Source organism: Heterocephalus glaber, unplaced genomic scaffold (genome assembly GCF_053883595.1).
Source record: "Heterocephalus glaber isolate CG9 unplaced genomic scaffold, H.glaber_assembly_v1.0 deba00001805, whole genome shotgun sequence".
NCBI classification, from domain to species: Eukaryota; Metazoa; Chordata; class Mammalia; order Rodentia; family Bathyergidae; genus Heterocephalus; species Heterocephalus glaber.
Genome location: NW_028258480.1, coordinates 231,007 through 237,278, shown reverse-complemented (window position 1 = coordinate 237,278; position 6,272 = coordinate 231,007). Strand labels below are relative to the sequence as shown.

The 6,272-nt window shown below is 34.6% G+C and overlaps 1 pseudogene; it reads left to right on the top strand.

The window, feature by feature from the left end:
• The first annotated feature begins 346 nt into the window (after positions 1-346).
• Positions 347-1,300, top strand: LOC106008696 (olfactory receptor 8H1-like; annotated as a pseudogene).
• The last annotated feature ends 4,972 nt before the right edge of the window (positions 1,301-6,272 follow it).

The window sequence follows — 6,272 nt, the reverse complement described above, 5'->3', positions numbered from 1 at the left end:
TCTTTTTTAAATAAATAATCTCTGTTCCTTTTTTAGGAAATAAAGTATGGAGGTAAGAGTCCTTATGGTATAATCTCTTTTTGAGAATTGAATGTGTTAATAATATAATGAGTTTATAGTAGTATCACTTTCATATGAAAAATGGGAAGCAACTCTTTAATATATCAAAAACAAATGTCATTTTATCCCCATATCTACATAAGGCGATTGTATTTTTTTCATGCTTATTTACAATGGTTTCATCAATTTCTAGGAACACTATTGAAAATTCACATAAACAAAAATATTGTTGGAGACAGGGTAATTTTTGAAATGTACTATTCAACAGAAAATTGCAGAGGACACCATGGGTAGATGGAACACCACCAGTTTTCCTGGCTTCATCCTCATGGGGCTGACAGACTCTGCAGAGACACAGCTGGTCCTCTCTGTGCTCTTTCTCCTGATTTACCTGATCACATTGCTGGGGAATGCGGGGATGATACTGGTCATTTCCCTGGATCTCCAGCTTCACACCCCCATGTACTTTTTTCTCACTCACTTGTCACTTCTTGACCTCAGCTACTCAAGTGTCATCACTCCTAAAACCTTACAGAACTTACTGACTTCCACCAAGAATATCTCCTTCATGGGCTGCTTCACCCAGATGTACTTTTTTATAGTCTTTAGTGCTGCTGAATGCTTGCTTCTCTCCTCCATGGCCTATGATCGCTATGTAGCTATCTGCAGACCCCTGCACTATCCAGTCATTATGTCCATAGGACTGTGCCGTGCCCTGCTCACTGGTTCCTATGTTATTGGCTTTGTGGATTCCACTGTCAATGCATTTTCCATGAGCCAATTGGACTTCTGCAAGTCTAATGTCATCCAGCACTTCTTCTGTGACACATCTCCAATTTTAGCCCTGTCCTGCAGTGACACTTCTGAGGTTGAAATCATTATATTCATTTGTGCTGGATCCAATTTAGTGCTGTCCCTCATCACCATATCTGGATCCTATGTGTCCATCCTCTCCACTATCCTGAAAATTAATTCCACTGCTGGAAAGAAAACAGCCTTCTCCACTTGTGCCTCCCATCTCCTGGGAGTCACCATCTTCTATAGCACTATGATCTTTACTTATCTAAAACCAAAGATGTCCTACTCCTTGGGAAGGGATCAGGTAGCTTCTGTGTTTTACACGATTGTGATCCCCATGCTGAACCCTGTCATTTACAGTCTCAGAAATAAAGAGGTTAAAAGTGCTGTTGTTAGAGTCCTGCTGAATTGAGAGTGTTCTAGACAATTGAAAGAACAGTAATGCTAGGCATATTCACTTTTCTGCTTGTCTTTTTTCTTCTAAAAAATTCTGTAATCTCATTCTAAAGAAAATTAAATCATGTTATTTTCTCCTTTCCAGTTGGTCTTTACTTAACAAACATAGCCTTGCATATTTGGATTCACAAGTACTTAGAAGTGCATATTGCATATTGTAATTTGGTGTCATCAATTAAGTATTATATCTCAGATATTAAAAATTTGTGCTATCTAGGAAAACTTTTATGAATAAAGAAAAAATTTGTAGTTTTGTAGCCTATATCATATAACCTTCCTGCACACCCAAATTTTGAAGTATTTTATTAAAAGAGCACTTCATTTTTCATATGTCATTCTGTATATAGTGATTTTTAGCACCAATGTTTGGGTCAATTGCTTTCCAGTCAAGATTATTGCATTTAGATTCTACATCTGGTGCTTCTCTAACATTTGACAAACACTAATTCACTGAACTAATGTTTCATTATGCACAACTGCGCTACATACAATAATTCCATGTTTCTATCATAAAAAGATGGACATAAAACTTTTGGGACAATAGAATAACTGTGAGCCAGTATCACCAGAAGGCTTAGAATCCTAGAATATTTTGATGCAATAAACTCTACATGTTTCTGACTACTATTCCTTTATGGTTTACAAATCTCTTTTATTCAATTTAATTTACAAACTAACAAACAGCTAAAAAAAATAGGACAGCAGTTCCCACTTTAGGATTAGGTAATATATTGAAGTAGACAAGTTCTGGGAAAGTGATATATCTTATTGTTGCAGACAATTTAGAAAAGGATGATTATGTGTGAAAGAGAAATACATATCCATTGTTACCTGTTTTGTGCATGCTTTTCTAAATTGGTGGTTGTTAATATATGTCTATATATATATTTAACACAATTCTTGTCATTTCTTGCATAATCCTTCCCACTTTCTTTATTAAACTATCAAGTATAGTGTATAATTAAAACATGTAAGATTACCATGTACTTGAATGTGAGAAAAATTGTGCCTTTCATTATATAATGCTTTGAATCTGAAATGTACTGAATTTACCAGTTTGAGAATCTGTTATGCTAAGAATTAAGATTATCAATGTTTTAATAATTTAAAAGTTTAAATTACTTTGAAATCAATATCAAAATTATTTCTATTATTACATCAATATTAATTAAAATTGTATTTTATTTACCTTTGATATCTGTCTTTTCTAAAAAATATTTGTAGATATTCCTGGTTTATTTGGGATTAGTGTTAAAAATTTAATAAATATTCTTTGTTGGATATATTGAAAGGGCTTTTCTCTCATCAAATAATGGTCTTAATAATTTCCTATATTTAAGGACTATTTCCACTCTCCACTCTCCAGATATTTTTATAATGCGTAGTTTTATCTTATACTCATTTATTTATATTTTCATGATTTAGAAAGTACATTCTGTCAGTTTTTCTTGGCAAACCCATCGGTAGAATGTATGAGCTTGTAGACAATATTTAAGTTAAAAATCTTTAATTGTTTAGCTATAAATGACTCTAGTTTTTCATTCCTTATGGCTGAGTAGTACTCCATTTTATATAAAAACCCACATTTTCTTCATCCAGTTTCCAGCTGATAGGCACTTGGGCTGCTTCCAAGTTTTAGCTATTACAAACTGTGCCGCTATGAACATGGGTGCACATATATCACTGTGATATGATTCTTTTAATTCTTTTGGGAAGATACCCAGCAGGGGAATACCTGGGTCAAACAGGACCTCTAGTCCTAGTTCTTTGAGGTATCTCCATACGGATTTATCAAGGTCATACTCTTAAGTGAAATAAATAGGACACACATGTGTAAATACTGAATAGTTTCTCTAGTGTCAGAAATTGAAAGTGTAAATAAGGATGAAAATGATTTAAATGAATAATTGATAATTTAAAATGGGAAAAGGTCCAAAGACAAAAGAGTGAAGGGAGGGGAAGGGGAAAGGAAAAGAGGGAAAGGAAAAACTATGAGAAAAGAAAAAAAATGGAAATGAAATCTATGTAAATAGGGAAGGGTGGAGGGGGTGAAGGGTGCACAGGTAATGGGGAAAAAAATAAGAACCAAGATATATCACATACAGGTACAAACATCCAATGATAAATGTAAATGAATTGTATACCCAAAATGTGCCAATAAAAGAAGTAAAACAAAAAACCTTTAATTGTAATTTTAAAATTTTGATTTACTTTATTGCATGAGGTAGAAAGCATTTATATTTTGTTATGTTATTACACGAACCTACTGTAATCTATTGATCTATGGGAACCATTCTAATTAAACTGAGTATCTCATAGGCATTGAATAACCACGAAACCCTGAGGGAGGGCTGGGTATATGAGGAACTTGGGCCACTGGTCAGGACCTGCACACAGATTATGCAGATACTCTCTTTTACTGTCACTTTCATTCTCAGTGCAGAGGACATTGAAGTGTCAGGAGTGCCCTCAGAAGGAGGAATAATCAGTGTGTGTGTGTGTGTGTGTGTGTGTGAGCATGCGCATACTTAATTATATTATAATTAAAACCATTTCTTTTGTATCTATATGGTGTTACTTTGTTTGGTCATTTTCTCTCATACCAGGGTTGTTAAATCTCTTTTCCTAACTGTTGTGTCTGGGGATGTGCACCATAGCTTTGCTCTCTTAGTAGCTCATTGGAATCTTAAACTAAGCCACAAAGGCTTAAGGGAACAAAGTTTAAAAGGAAAAACAAATCATTTTTAATTGCAAGGAAATAGGAAAGCAAGGAGAGCGCAAAAAGCTACCCTGGGAGATGTAGGTAGGGGGCTTCAGAAAGGCTAATATCTGTGAACCTTTGTATTCAGCTTTCTTTAATCAAAATGATTCTCTCTCCCAAGTCCATACCTGGAACTTGTCACATAATTAGTTTTCTGGACTGGCATGGATGGATCCCAGACCCTGAATGCTAACCTGAGTTTGCATTGCCTATATGCTCATTCCTAGTTGGGGCTGATTTTCCTTATCAAGGTCTCATCCCTGGAATTTATAGGTTGCTTTGAAGGAACTTTGCATACAAGGTCTAGTTAGTGATTAAGTAATAGGGCAGCAATATATTGACCCTTGACTGAGGAAAAAATACATAAACATATATATACATATATATGTACACTATGTAAGAGTTATATACATACTATATATATATATATATACACACACACTATATACTATATAAGAGTTATGTAGTCCCCTTTCCCTCTCAACTCCAGTATATTTTGTCTTCTTAATTGTTCTGTCCAGTAAAGCTTTCACCCTTTCTTGTCAAGATTATCCAGAAAACCTAATGAGTCCCTTCCCTGCCTGTAGACCCCTACATAACGTTTGTCAGATGCACCTATCTGTGAGTTTATTAATTCGGGTCAGCCTCCCTATTTTTTTCTCATTTTCCATTTATGCTCCTTTCTCTTCTTTTTTTTCTTCCTTCTACTTTCATACTCTCTCAAATATCCCCTACCTCCCTTGTTCTTATACATAAATATTCTCATGAAGCCCTATTTTCCTCTTTTCCCACCTTGTTATTCTCCCCTTCTGTTCCTGGGTAGTGAATTTTTCAAAGAAGTTTAAAATATCCCATTGATATATGGTTTGTTCATGACATATTGACCATATTGGTGGTTGTTATATCCAAAAAAACATTAGTAACACTTCAATCTCATGCTGATACACCACAGCCTAAGACACATCAAAATCACAAAGCCACTTATTCAAAAGATATCCACACAGTGAGTCTTCCATTCTCCATTCTCAGTGATCTTCCAACTTTAACAAACACACACACACATACACAGACACACACACACAGACAAACACACACTCAAAGACTCATCAGAAAGCAAGGAAACAGTACATTTCCAAAATTTATAATTCCCTCTCAAAAGTTGATCCCACTCATATTGGAGAGGAATAAATTTTTTTTAAATGACAGTGAAAATGATCAATAAGGGGCCAGGGATTTAGCTCAGTGGTTTCACTGCCTGCCTCACAAGCACAAGGTCCTGAGTTTGATCCATGGTACCCCCAAAAAAATGATCAATAAGAGTAAAGATGGTGCATATAAAAAGCTGAATTAATCAAACTCTTAAATAGTTAATGAGATCATCGAAGATACAATAGAGAACTGAATGAATCAAGGAGGAAATCATTGTACAATATATGATAGACTGCATTACTAGAAATACAAATTCTGGGAAAAAACCTAAGAAATCCTTGAAGTCAATCCTTAAATAGTCAAATGAATAATTCAAATGAAAGTCTCAATATCAGTTAAGATGAATAACAAGAAAGAATATCACTATTAAATGACAAGGAGGATGTGCTACAACAATAACCCAGTAAGAGAAGAGAAGTAATGAGAAAATTATTTAAGAAACATTTGAAAATATCAAAAAATAAAATGAAGACTCAAGTAGGATGATAGAGTACAGGCCAATGTCATAGAAAACCTACTTACTGGAATTGTAGGAGAACTTCTACTAGGGAACAGAGGCAAATAAACATGACCAAAAAGAAACTCCACACAGCATATCATGTCATATTGCAAAAAAAAAATTACACATACAAGATTGAACACATTGCATTGATTTCTGCTCTGATCTTTATAATTTCCTTTCTTGTACGAGCTTTGGGTTTGTTATGCTCTTCTTTTCCTAGGAGCTTGAGGTTCGGCATTAGGTTATTTATCTATGTTCTCTCTGATTTCCGAATATGGACATTCACTGCTATGAATTTCCCTTGTATGACTGCTTTCATTGCATCCCATAGATTCCTGTATGTTGTACTGGCATTATCATTTACTTGTAGAAACTGTCTAATTTCTTCTTTAATTTGTTCTGTGACCCATTGGTTGTCCGGGAGGGTGTTATTTAATTTCCATGTGTTTGTGAGAGTTTTAAAGTTTCTTATGTCATTGATCTCCA